General features: G+C 39.8%; 1 pseudogene; it reads right to left on the reverse strand.

The window, feature by feature from the left end:
• The window catches only part of LOC137645367 (protein FAM200C-like), a 1,778-nt pseudogene extending 1,001 nt beyond the window's left edge, over nucleotides 1-777 (reverse strand).
• Between the last annotated feature and the right edge of the window lie 14,223 nt (nucleotides 778-15,000).

Raw genomic sequence — 15,000 nt, forward strand, 5'->3', positions numbered from 1 at the left:
TAAGGTAGCAAAGCCTTATTTATTTCCAAGCATGACAGGGGCTCCATCAGTGCAAATTGAACCACATATGTTGAGAGTCATTTCATGTTCCATGAAGAACTCTTTCACAAGACTGAACACATCAGTTGCTTTTGCAGTAGTTTTCAGAGGTTTACAAAATAAGAATTCTTCCACAACTTCTTTCTCCTTCACATACCGAACAAATGCCATCAACTGGCTGCAAAAACTAACGTCAGTTGACTCGTCCAGCTGAATACTCACTCTGACAGGACTAGCTTTCAGGTCTGTTATCACCTGCTGCAAGACATCTTGACTCATATCATGAATCGTTGAATGAATAATGTCATTTGACAGAGGTATCTGTTTAAGCTTCTTTTCAGCTTCTGTCCCTAACACTATTTTTGCCATTTCTAATGCACAAGGTTTAACAAGCTCCTCTGCGATAGTGTGAGCTTTTTTATTCTTTGCACACAAAAGGGCAACTTCATAAGATGCTTGCAACAAAGGTTTCTCAACTGGCACAAAACCTAGCTTTGACAGGGTACCACTACGATCAAATCGTTCCCGCTTGATCTTCAAGCTCTTTAAGTCATGTCCAGCATCTGTGTCTCCATGCCGATTGTTGAAGTGTTCATTGAGTCTTGATGGTTTGAGACTTGCATTTGCAAAGACTGTGCTGCAGAGGATGCACTGTGGTCGTTGAGTTCCATCTGCCTCAGTCATAACGGTAAAACCATAACGAATGTAATCGTCGTTCCACTTGCGTTTCTTAGACATAGTTACTAGATCTTGATCACACCTATACTACCTGGAAAGATGCAGGCCTGGATGTTATAACCGTTACAACATGTTACAATCGATATATAATAATGTATCACCACCAACACAATACACAGTTCACCCAAGGATGGCTCGAAGTGTAGGTTATATTGAGAGGGTAAGGCCATTTTTTTACCAACTGAGACCATTTTTTACCAACTCAGGACAGTGTGACCTTCTCAGGACATTTTTTTTTTTACCAACTCAAGGGATTGTTTTGATCAACTCAGGCCATTGTTTGACCAATCCAGGTCATTTATTTAGCAAAGGAATTTTTTTACCAGGTCAAGCCATATTTTGACCAACTCAAGCCATGCTTTGACCAACACATACCAGTTTTTGACCAAGTCAGACCATTTTTTGACCAACTCATCCCCGACCGCTCACCCTGGTCGAGCCATCCCCAAGTTCACTATATTCCTCCTCATGCACATAACAGTACCTTCACAATTATATATCTTTTATCAATTATACACCTATTCTTGACAATATTAGAGTTATACCACACTAAAAACATATTGTGACAAATAAAATGATAATCCAAAAATTACATTTCACAAATAAAAAAGAACACACTCACCAGTAATTCACCTCAATACTATCAACAACTCGAACACAAACAAAATGCAGACCCAATTCACACTGTTCACATTGACTCAACTACACACAGCACAGTACATATACAGCATGTTTCAGAGTCAGGAACAATGCGAACACGAACCCGTACGAGACATCAAGAAAACTCAACTACACACAGCACAGTGCACATGCAGCTTGTTTCAGTCAGGAACAACGCGAACACGAACTGTACGAGACATCAAGAAAACGTGTATGAAACCATAGAAAAAATAAGAAAATTGTTTACAGCGCCAACTTAAAAAAAAAATAATTTAGACAATTATAGTAAGAGAAATATTTGGAAAATACATGTTTTGCTTTCTCATGGTAAATATACAGTAGCTACCATTGCACTGGCTATCATGTCTCGTACCCCCATGCTTAAGGTTTCGTACCCCAGGTTAAGAACCACTGAATTAATGTAAATAACAACCAAAATGGCATATAATACCGAATTCTATCTTGGGAATATATATCCACTGGAATTCATTTTCTGGTAATAACTTCTGGCGGGGAAGAGATTCGACAATATATATCCACTGGAATTCATTTTATGGTAATAGCCTCTGGCCGGGCAGAGATTCGCCAGGGGTTCGAATCTCTGCCCGGCCAGAAACTATTACCATAAAATGAATTCCAGTGGATATATATTCCCAACATAGAATTCGGTATTGAATGCCATTGTGGTTGATATTTACACACACACACACACACACACACATATATATATATATATATATATATATATATATATATATATATATATATATATATATATATATATATATATACTGTATATATATATATATATATATATATATATATATATATATATATATATATATATATATATATATATATATATATGTATATATATATATATATATATATATATATATATATATATATATACATATGCATATATAAATAAGTAAAAAAAGTTTATGACAAATCCACGGCTAAGAGGGATAGGTTCGAATCTCTTCCCAGCCAGAAGTTGTTATCATAAATGAATTCCAGGGGATATAGATTCCTAAAAGTAGAATTCGATATTATATGCCATTGTGCTTGATATTTACATTGATTAAAATCCCGATTGTTGGTGATATATATTCATCATAATTAACCACGTGTTGCAAACTCACTGAGGAGCTATCATGGTGGAGATGTGTTTATTTTAAGTGTAGGAACATTCCTGAATTCCACAGGAATATGTACCGTGGACTTGTCATGAACTTGTATATTTCTATGTAGCTCGATTGGTAGGATCTTCGCAGGTAGGGTTTCGGCTAGGAGGCATATGTTCAAATTTCTGCCTAGCCAGAAGCTGTTTTCATAAAGGAATTCCAGTGGATATAAATTCCCAATGGTAAAATTCGATGCTAAATGCCATTGTGGTTGATAATTACTTATATATATATATATATATATATATATATATATATATATATATATATATATTTATATATATATATATATATATATATATATATATATATATATATATATATATATATATATATATATATATGTATATATATACATATATATATATATATATATATATATATATATATATATATAGATAGATAGATAGATAGATAGATAGATAGATAGATAGATAGGGAAAGATAGTATATGAATGTGTATTTTGGTAATATATTGGCGAGAAGACGAATTGGTTAAGTTACATCTAATCATCTATTGTCTGGGACGAAAGTTGAAGCAGGTATGTTTAGGTAAAAGCGTGAGGGTATAGTTATAAAAGAAGTTAAAATAATATAATAATAAATTAGGGAATTGTGAGTAACGTATAAGACGAGATGATACAAGTACGAATGGGTGAACATTTTGTAAATTCCATGGTGTGGAAATAAGAACAGGTGGTAGTTTTTGTGGTCACATGAAGTCAAGAGGAGGGATTACATATATTAAATTTTTGAATTGCTGGCTGCTCGGGATGCTTTTCCTTCAATTTCCAGTATTGCACAGAAATCCTTTACTTAGTATCTTAAGGTTCTTAAACTTAGTACTACCTTTGACCAGATTACTATTGAAACGTCTGTTTGTTTTAAAAACTTGAATTTTAACCAGCTGGTTGCAGAGTAGTTTTGAATGAGTCCATAGTGACTGCTAGAGTACAAACTTTGATCTGTTGTCCCCAAGGGCTTATAGTGTTCCTGATTCGTTAATCTTTATATTGTTTTTGTACATAATGTAATTCGACTTTAAAGTAGGCTTGCTTTCTATTTCCTTTGTAACAATCTCATCCCTAAGCTATAGACATGTGGGTACTAAATCGTTCAGCTAATGTCTAGCTAAAATCACCGTATTTTTGCAAATTTAGGAAAATTAAGTTATACCATAACAAAACTCAAAGTAGGATTTTTAGCAGATATGGGTTCTTTGATCCTCCCAAATCCGGATTATTTCATCGATAGTGTTTCGTTTGGCATTATGAACATAATTCAGCACTTTAAGTGTCATTCTTTATTGCAGTTAAATTTTCAAAAATATATCTGGTCTGCCGTTTCTGTGACTGCATAAAATTCTATACACAGAAAGTCTTAAAGATTTTTGGAGACCTATCTATCCGTAGGCATTATTTTGATATTTTTATACGTTACTATGAATATCATATTCCCACAGTTAACCTTCATCTTTAGTTATTTGATAAGATCTTCATGGCAGTTAAATTCCCTATCCCTGATCTTGATAATGATTACTGGATATATAGATTATTTCATAATTCTGATCGCCCTTTGCATTCAGGTCTTCTTAGGCTATACCCTTTACAGCAAATGACTAAATGTGTGGTTTATCTGGACCATGAGAGATTCAATACCACCAGTATCTTAGAAATTGTGTTCCTCTTATCATCAAATTTTGAAATGATAATACTAATTTTGTAGTTGAGTTTGTATAACTTCAAAAGGTATAAATGCCCTTTGATTATTGTTTACATTAATTTTTATATTGGGAATCAATTTTTCTTTGTTATTTCTCTTTGTTCTTTTATTCTTAACTTCTCAATTTCTTTTTCATAGCGGTTTTCTGCCTCTATTAAGAACACTGGGCTTGTAATATTCTGATTTAATTAATAAGTGTTGCAGTTTTCTTTGAAATAATAATTAAAATGATTAGATGAATATGAAAATATTTAGGTATAAAAGAGATCATGTTCAGGAGTATAGAACAATGGATGGGGTAGTTAAGAGGAAAAGGCTAAGGAAAAAGGAAAGAATGAGGGGAGAAAAAAGTCAATCAAGAACTTTCGAAGGGGGATAAAATTTGCTACGCCCGAGTAAATGTTAATGAGCTGACGGGTTTCAGCATAAAACACTCGACGGAAATTGTTCTAACTGAAGTAGATACAGGTCAGGGTTGGTGGATATTTATAAGATTGTTGAACGATGATGATGAAAATAGGTAGCCTGAATGATGGAAAGGTAAAAGAAGTCAGTGTAGGTTTGTGAAAGTTTGTGCTAGTAGCTATTTAGGATATAAGAAGAGCATTAAGAGATTGAAAATAGAAAGAGATGAACAATTAATCGAACTGACATGCTTTTTAGATATACCACTTTCTCTGCGTTATGTATTGGAGATTAGAATATTTTATACATGTATGACCCATGGTAGACTATCCTTCGTTCATTTGTAGACTGTTTCAATGGTTAGTAATTCAGGCTACATATCAGTGCTTACTATCTGCCATTCATTTGTGTGTTGTCTTGGATTTAGTAATATAATTTTTGTCAGCAAATGCTCTCTGAAATTACGCAACCTTTTAATTATCGTTAAACATCACTTTTTCAATATTTTTATAGAAAGGAATTTTATGTTATTTTCACTTTGATCTCTGAAATTGTACAGTTGCTATTTAAAAAGTTTGGACCGCGAACATTGAGCACTAATTTATGATAGATTAATCCCCGTTACTAATACCTGAAGAAATTAATGAAATGGTTACTTTCTAATAACATTCCTATAAATTGGACCTACTGAAAGCGTATGTAAATGAGGCCAATAATAATTCCAGCAATGGCAACAGCCGTATTTTAAGTGTAGCACTAATGTATTAACAGCAGAAAATTATAATGATGATAGATTTGCATAACTATATTATATCAAAATTATTAATTGCCTTGTTACGAGTGTTCCATGATTTGCCACGTGACATTGTAGTAGTCCTTTTAATGTCTTCTTTAATCATAGTGTCCTCCCTTCTGTTGAAGTGGCTATCCTTGAGGGTAGATAACCTAGCAAGATGAGAGAAAGGCCTTTTTTGTCCTTATTGGTGCTTTCAACACTCACTATGGGGAGTGGTTAAATTCAGTTTTTTTCTTACTGATTGCCATTGCTTAAGAGCTTTGGACTTCACCTTTGAATTAGGCTCTGAACAATCATAAGTGAAGCTACTCACAGGTCTGGTAACTGTTTGGACCTATTATACACTGATTCTATTGGTGTTGTAACAAATAAGGTTGGTTCTCCAGTCAGGACATCTGATTATGCCTTAATTCAGTTTGTAATTAAGACTGAGCAGCCTGTCCCTCATGTGTTATACTCATGTAAGATACATATAAAATCTCAAGAAGAATTGGTCACAATTGTATAAAAATGCTGAGCCTATGGTTCTTTTGAATGGGTATCTGATCATCATAATAGATAGGTGTATTCATTCTCGTGTGCTAAAATACCTAGTGGAAGACAAACCCTGTTTCAGTGATGATTGTAAATATTTATTCGGAGAAGCATGAGGCCTATCATCTTTGGAAGGGTAATATATCAGATTTGACTTGGAATAACTGAAAAGGAATATAATTCAATTGTAAAAGAAACCCTCCCCAACACAATCAAGGAACATAAGAGGTGGGCTACCATCAAATCTGCGGTGAATCTTAACAGTTCCTCTTTTACTTAAATCAGACGGCTCTGTTACTCATCGTCCAAAGGAAAAGGTAACCCTTTTGGCTGATGTGTTTGACATTAAGCAGAGTAATGAGAAACTCGATCTTTCTCATTCCTGTTTTCCTGAGGCTAAACTAACTAGTTTAGATTTTTAAATATAAAACTTACCCGCTGGTTATATAAAAGAGCTGAAGTCCCTGACGCCAGGGCAGAAAATTCAAATCTCGCGCTATCGAAGATACGCCAGGTGTACCAACCGCACCCTAGCGGTAGAACAGGTGGAACTACACACCAACTCCAGTTCTTCTCTCTGCCGTCATAGCTGACTGACATACAGAAGTTCGCTCTCGTGTTTTTACTCTCTTGGGAAGTTGTTTGGTGATGTACAACGTTCTTTTTTGAGTTTAAGCTATCGTTGATTAATTTTCCTTGGTTCTTATCTTGAAATCTTTTTGTTTGAGATTTTCTTTATTGTTTTTTCCCTTACTTTTTGCTTGTCGGTCTCTCACGTTAACTTTAAAATGGCCGACTCCTCCCCTGCTCAGCGTAGGTGTGTTAGTGAGGGTTGTCGTACACGACTTCCTAATGGATCTATTGATCCTCATTCTATTTGTGTAAAATGTAGGGGTAAATTTTGTTCATTAGATGATAGGTGTAATGAGTGTCTTTCCTTAACTAATGATGATTTTGTTACTTACGATCGTTATGTTAGGAGATTAGAGAGAGATAGAGTTAGGCGTAGTTCTTCCCGATCTGTGGATAGAATCTTACCTAATTTACCTGTTCCTAATCCTGTTCCTTCCCCTGTGGTGGTAGATCAGGAACCTACTATGAAGGACATGTTTACTGCTATTTTGTCTCTTGGTGAGAAAGTTGAGTCCTTAGCAGCCGATAGAAATACTATCTTTTCAGAGTTAAAGGTATTGAAAAACCGTGATCCTATCGGAACTGTGGAAAGTGTTTCAGTGTCTGATGTGGTACCGAAGAATCGTGACTCTCTCGGTGTTGTGACAAGTGTTGATAATGTGTTTAGTGTTGCGGAGGGTGCGTCGGCACGATCTTGTCGTTCACCTAGCCTTAGACCTCTTTCGAGCTCTCGAACCCATGGGAGAAGTAATGTCGAACGGCTTAAGGGAACGAGAAGCATCATCAATCGTGCAGACGTCCCCTCGAACGTTCCTGTTGCCGTAGCTCAGGTCGTTCACCCTCATCGTAGGAAAGGTGAGGTTCATACGTTATCCCCGTCTTCCGATGAAGGGTCGGGGAGTGAGATCTGGCGGCGAGCGTCGAGACCGCTTAAACGCTCCCATGTTGTTTCTCAGCGTCGGGAATCGCCTGTGCGGCCAGGATGTAGTTCGTGGGGTTCACCGGAACGTTTCCGTTCTCCCAGCGCTTGCACTCCGGCCAAACGTTCAGATCACCGTGTTCGTGCGGATATGATTCCTTCCGATTCGGACCTTGTAACTATTCATGCACCTCCTCTTCCATCGGATTGGCTTTCTTCCCTTGAAATGCGTGGTGACATTAGTGCGAATCTTCCTTCTAGGAGTTCTGTTGATCCGAAATGGACTGCGCTTTTGTCTATGAAAGAACAACTCTCGTCGTTGATGGATTCTTATCAACCAGGTGTTGACGTTGTGTCTGGGCGTTCGATGTCAGACCAGTTATCGCACAAACGTTCGATGGTATATGGCCTTGACGAGTTATCACTTAGACGGTCTCCCATTCACAGTGTTCAACGCCAGGTTGATTTTGATGAGTCGCGTCAGAGAGTTTTGGTTGACCAGTTTGCGTTTTCTGGTCGCGGGGAAGAGCATCGACGTCGACAAGTGGACGAGACGCGGCAACAATTTGAAGTAGTGGATCGCCCGCGGCAACAACTTTTGGACGCGGCGCGTCAAAACATTGGTTTACAGCGGCGACATCCTGACTACTTTGATCGCTCGCAGCAACAGTCCTCGGACTTTACGCGACATCGCGGCGATCTTCAACAGTTACCTTCTGATTTCAAGCGTTCTTCTGTTCAACAACAGTCGAATTCTAAGCGGTCTAAGCAGTTGTTGGTTGAGGATGATCGTCTACATGTCCGTGTTTCGCATCAATCTACTTCTACTTCTCCCCACCTAATTGACTCAGATGTTGGCCTTGACAGGCAGTCCCATCCAGACGTTGTTCCTTCGGTTCAGGCTGCAGCTGTTGCTGCACTGCCAGAAGACGAACCAGAGGAAAAGTCGGATGAGGATAATCCTATTGAGGAAGTCTCTGAGAATGAGGAGGAGAAGCATTATCAGCATGCTGTGGACCTTCGCAAGTTTATGCTTATTTTGACTGGTATTTTCCCGGATTCTTTTACCCCTGTGGCCCCTCGTTCTCCGCCTTCTGAATTCATCTTAGGTAAAGCTACTAAGGTTCCAGTTTACACCAAGATGGCTCTTTCTCGATCTTCTAAGCGGGCCTTGAAGTTAATGGGTTCTTGGTTGGACTCCAAGAAAGCTTTTGGCAAGACGGCCTTTGCCTTTCCTCCCGCTAGGTTAGCCTCTAAATCTAGTGTGTGGTATGAGACTGGTGAAGTGTTGGGCTTGAGTTTTCCTTCTTCTGCACAAGGGGATTTTTCAAGTTTGGTAGATGCTTCTCGTCGTCTTGCCTTAAGGAAGACGAAGATTTGGTGGTCCATTCCAGAGTTCGACCATTTGCTTAAAGGTCTTTTCAGGGCCTTCGAAGTTTTTAATTTTTTGGACTGGGCTTTGGGGGCTTTGAGTAAGAGGGTCTCTGATATGACGGAAACGGACACTAGTGGTTTGGTTCATTTGATGTCCTGCTTGGACAAAGGTGTGAGAGATGGCTCCAACGAACTTGCTGCCTTGTTTACAGCTGGAATTCTCAAGAAAAGGGCCACGATGTGCTCCTTCCTCTCCGCAGGAGTGTCTCCTTATCAGAAGACAGGCCTTCTTTTCGCACCTTTGTCTAATTCTTTATTTCCTCAGGAATTAGTGGGCGAGGTGGCTACTGCTCTCACTCAGAAGGCCACACATGACTTAGTTACTCATTCGACTAGGAAAGTTTTGCCTCCGTCATTCTCCTCTCGAAAACCTAAGGAATCTTCTTCTGGGTTTCGTCCTCAGTCCTTTCGTGGGAAGCCCTCTGGAAGAGGCTCTTTTAAACCAGAAGGAAGGAAACCTAGAGGCAGAGGGGGCAAGTCCGGCCGAGGTAAAGTCTGACTGCCCTCTCCTTCAGACAGCAGTGGGGGCCAGGTTGACTCACTTTTGGGAGGCTTGGGAGAGGAATGGAGCGGACCCCTGGTCCGTCCAGGTGTTAAAGGAAGGCTACAAGATCCCCTTCCTGACCAATCCTCCTTTAGTCACAGATCCAGTGGATCTTTCGCCCAAATACAGAGAGGGTCCCAAGAAACAAGCCATGCTTCTACAGATGTCTCTTTTATTAGAGAAACGAGCAATAGAGGAAGTGCAAGATGTTACGTCTCCGGGGTTTTACAACCGCCTTTTTCTAGTACCCAAGAGTTCCGGGGGGTGGAGACCGGTTCTGGACGTAAGTGTGCTCAATGGTTACGTCCAAAACTCGACGTTCACCATGGAGACTCAGAAAACAGTTCTGGCAGCTGTGAGGAAGGACGATTGGATGGTCTCTTTAGATCTTCAGGATGCCTATTTCCACCTTCCGATTCATCCCAGCTGCAGACGTTATCTGAGGTTCATGGACGGAAACAAGGTCTTCCAGTTCAGGGCTCTTTGTTTCGGACTCTGCACGGCTCCTCTATTGTTCACCAAGATCATGCTGAACGTGGCAAGCATGCTGCATTCGAGGGGAATCAGGGTCTCTCTGTATCTGGACGATTGGCTGATAAGAGCCTCCTCAGCCGATTGTTGTTTGAAGGACCTCAAGATGACTTTGGATCTCTCCAGAGAACTGGGTCTCCTGGTGAGCTCGAAAAAATCACAACTCATTCCATCCCAGGAGATTCTTTATTTGGGGATGGAGATTCACAGTCGGAGTTTTCGGGCTTTTCCGTCGTCGGTGAGAATCCAAGCAGCCCTCCTAAAAGTACGAACGTTCCTGAAGAGAGATCTTTGCTCCGTCAGAGATTGGATGAGTCTTCTGGGGACTCTCTCGTCGTTAGAGAAGTTCGTGACCCTGGGGAAGTTGTTCTTGCGTCCTCTTCAGTTTCATCTCAACCGCCATTGGAAGAAAGGGGACAGCCTCGACAGGGATTGCATTCCCATCTCGACTTCCATCAAGTCTCATCTTCAATGGTGGAACAACGAGCCCAGACTGAAAGAAGGCTTGTCTTTACTTCAGAGGAACCCAAACCTCGTGTTGTGTTGCGACGCCTCCAACTCGGGGTGGGGAGCCACTCTAGAGAAGCAGGAACTTTCGGGGACTTGGACGGTGGAGCAAACCTCTCTCCACATCAATCAAAAAGAGCTTTTAGCTATTCATCTGGCTCTCATCGGCTTCGAAAAGCAGATCAGGGGCAAGGTAGTCCAAGTCAATTCGGACAGCACGACAGCTCTGGCCTATATTGCGAAACAAGGCGGGACCCACTCTTGGTCTCTGTTCGAGATTGCAAGACTGCTCCTCATCTGGGCGGAGGAAAGGAAGGTGACTCTTTTGACGCGGTTCATCCAGGGAGTCAACAATGTGAGCGCAGACAGACTCAGCAGGAAAGGTCAGGTTCTCTCCACAGAATGGATTCTGCACCCGGACATCTGCAAGAGTCTGTGGCGGTTATGGGGTCGACCTCTCGTGGATCTCTTTGCCACCGCGAAGACCAAACGTCTAGAGTGTTACTGCTCTCCGGTTCCAGATCCCGAAGCTTTTCACATAGACGCTTTTCTGATGAACTGGTCTCACATGGAGGTTTATGCCTTTCCTCCGTTCAAGATCCTTTACAAAGTGATTCAGAAGTTCGTTTCACACGAGGAGACCAGAATGACACTGATAGCACCGTTCTGGCCGTCAAGGAGCTGGTTTCCAGAGGTACTGGAATGGATGGTGGATGTCCCGAGAAGCCTTCCCATGAGACCCGATCTTCTCAGACAACCTCACTTGGCCCGAAATCATCAAAACCTCCGAGCTCTACGTCTGACTGCCTTCAGACTATCAAAAAACTCGCTAGAGCTAGAGGATTTTCGAAGAAGGCAGCCAAGGCAATTGCAAGGGCAAGAAGGTCTTCAACCATCAAGGTGTATCAGTCCAAGTGGGAGTTGTTCAGGGAATGGTGTAGAACTAACGCGATTTCCTCTTCCAGTACATCGCTTTCCCAAATAGCTGATTTTTTCTTGGACCTTAAAACTAAGCATAACTTCTCGTCATCAACTATTAAAGGTTACAGGAGTATGTTGGCGACGGTTTTTCGACACAGGAACCTAGACCTTTCTGATAATAAGGATCTACGAGATTTACTTAGGTCTTTTGATACGACCAAGAAGATTCAAACGGCTCCCATCGCCTGGAATTTGGATGTTGTCCTTAAATTTCTCATGAGTGACAGATTTGAGCCTTTACACTCGGCTTCATTTAAGGACTTAACCTTGAAAACCCTTTTTCTAGTTACCCTCGCCACTGCGAAAAGAGTTAGTGAAGTTCACGCTTTAAGCAAGAACATTGGTTTTCGGAATGGGAAAGCCATTTGTTCTTTGCAACTGGGGTTTCTGGCCAAGAACGAAAACCCTTCTCGACCATGGCCCAAATCCTTCGAGATTTCTAACCTTTCGGATTTGGCTGGCGATGAATTGGAAAGGGTTCTCTGTCCAGTTAGAGCTCTACGGTGTTATGTGGACAGAACTAAGAATCTGAGAGGTAACTCAGACGCTCTGTGGTGTGCAGTTCGGAAACCCTCGATGCCCATGTCCAAGAATGCCTTGTCTTTTTTCGTTAGATTGTTGATTCGAGAAGCTCATGCTCAGTGTGATGAGTCGGATCAGAGGCTCCTCAAAGTCAAGACACATGAAGTCAGAGCGGTAGCGACTTCAGTGGCCTTTAAACAGAACCGTTCACTGCAAAGTCTGATGGATACAACATTTTGGAGAAGTAAGTCTGTTTTTGCATCCCATTATTTGAAGAATGTTCAGACTCGCTATGAGGACCTTTTTACGTTGGGTCCTTTTATAGCTGCTGATGCGATAGTAGGTGAATGATCTACCACTACGTTCCCTTTTTTCCTAATACCCCTTTTCTATCTCTTGGAACTCGTTTGTTATGGTTGTTTGTGGAGATTGGGCGTCAGCCTTCCGCAATCTTTGATTTGGCTAGGTGGTCAATTTGTTCCTTGAGTGCACCCGGAACAAGGGTATTGGTTGAGGTCCTGTCATGTTATGGGTGTTTGTACCGTTTGACAGCTCCTAGAGATTTTCAGCCCGAGTGGATTACTGGATCTCTTAAGGATAGCGGACGAAATGAGGCAGAGTATCATTGCTGTCAGCTTCCTTATCAGGTGAGAACTGCTTAAGTTTATTGTATGTAACCCTTAAGTGAATTTTCTGTATGTAGCTGTCTCTGACCCGCCACCAAGGGGTGTCAATCAGCTCTTTTATATAACCAGCGGGTAAGTTTTATATTTAAAAATGATATTTTCATAATAAAATAAATTTTTGAATATACTTACCCGCTGGTTATATAAATTTAACACCCTCCCTCCTCCCCTCTAGAGACTACCTATGGTATGGCTATGAGGCATGGAAGAACTGGAGTTGGTGTGTAGTTCCACCTGTTCTACCGCTAGGGTGCGGTTGGTACACCTGGCGTATCTTCGATAGCGCGAGATTTGAATTTTCTGCCCTGGCGTCAGGGACTTCAGCTCTTTTATATAACCAGCGGGTAAGTATATTCAAAAATTTATTTTATTATGAAAATATCATTTTTGATCTCGTGAACTTCAAACTCTCTTGCTGGACCTTGATGGTTATGAAGAAGTAAACCTCAACAACATTTTTCCTTCATTTTTATAAAGACTGCTGATTTATTAGCTCCTAGGTTGTCTGTTATTTTCCGCAAGTTAGCTAGAAGAGATTCTCCTAGCACTTGTTGAAGAATTGGTAATGTGACTCCATTAGGTAAATGTGTTTGTGGTTGCTCTAGCCCTGCTGATCACCTCCCCATTTCCATAACTCCCATTCTATCTAAATTTTATGAACATCTATTGGCAAAACATCTAAATAGGTATGTTGAAGGTAATCATTTGCTCCCTGATTTACAATTTGTCTTTCGCAAGGGCCTTGGAGCATGTGATACCCTTCTTAAAATCTCCAATGCTGTACAGAAATCCCTTGATTGTGGTCAGGATGTTCATATAATTGGCCTCGATTTTAGCGCTGCCTTTGGCCGTGCTAATCATAAGGTATTTGTTTTCAAACTCGGACATTTGGGATGGGGTGGGTCTTTACTTAGCATCATTATTGAATTTCTAAGTAAACATTTTTGAAAGGGTTATTGCTTATGGACACCATAGAGAGTATAGGAATGTGATATCTGAAGTCTTCCAGGTAGTGTTCTTGGCCCCTTACCTTTTGTACTATGTACACATGACATGTGTTTTGACATAGAAAATAAACTCGTTGCATATGTAGCTGATGCTACTCTCTTTGCCTCCATTCCATCTCTTGAATGTAGATCTGGGGTTGCTGAATCCCTCATTAGAGATCTAGCTGAAATTAGTGCATGGTAAAAATTATGGGGCAGGAAGTTGAACCCTAACAAACTCAAAATGAAATTGTAAGCAGTTAGAGGATAGTGGCTCCTCAACATCCAGATCTCATTATTGATAGTGTTTCCTAAATTCTATATAATTTCTTTTTAATTATAGGTGTGATTCCTGATTCCAAATTTACCTTTAATAAACACATTTGCTCTGGTTCTTCTTCAACTGCAAAAAAATAATAACTTAATGAGAAAGTCTTTTTCGATGATCAATCTATCGGAAGAAGTGTTTTACTTCTTTCCGTCTGCCTTGTTTCGAGTATTGTTCTCTTGTCTGGTCTTCCACATTTCAATCTCATCTTAATTAGTTGAACAAGAACTTACCAGCTATTAAGATTAGTATTCCTTGTCTACAGTAGATACCAATCTCTGGCACCGACGGTCAGGTAGTTACTGCGTAAGATTTTTCATAATTCTGACCATTCTTTGCATTCCGATCTTCTCAGACTGTGCCATCCTGCACGTAGTACTAGGTATGCTGTTATTCTAACAGTCATACCATCTACATCATAAAACTCCATATATTCTACACAGTGTTCTAGAAGTTTTATTCCAGCTGTAACCAGATTGTGGAATGATCTTCATAATTAAGTAGTTGAATCGGTGGATCTTCATAATTTCAAACTTTCAATGAATGTTTGTATGGTTAACAGGCTGACATGTCTCTTTTAATAGTTTACATATGAGGGATCGATTATAACGTTGTCACTGATCTTTAAATATGTTATATTATTTATTTATTACTTTTCACGTACTTAGTTTATTTCCTTATTTCCATTCCTCACTAGGCTATTTTTCCCTGTTGAAACCGTTGGGTTTATATAATCCTGCTTTTCCAATTAGGATTGAAGATTAGCTAATAATAATAATAATAATAATAATAATAATAATAATAATAATAATAATAATAATAGGTTCTATGGAATATTCTTTTCTCTA

The sequence above is a fragment of the Palaemon carinicauda genome, chromosome 8 (genome assembly GCF_036898095.1).
Source record: "Palaemon carinicauda isolate YSFRI2023 chromosome 8, ASM3689809v2, whole genome shotgun sequence".
NCBI lineage: Eukaryota > Metazoa > Arthropoda > Malacostraca > Decapoda > Palaemonidae > Palaemon > Palaemon carinicauda.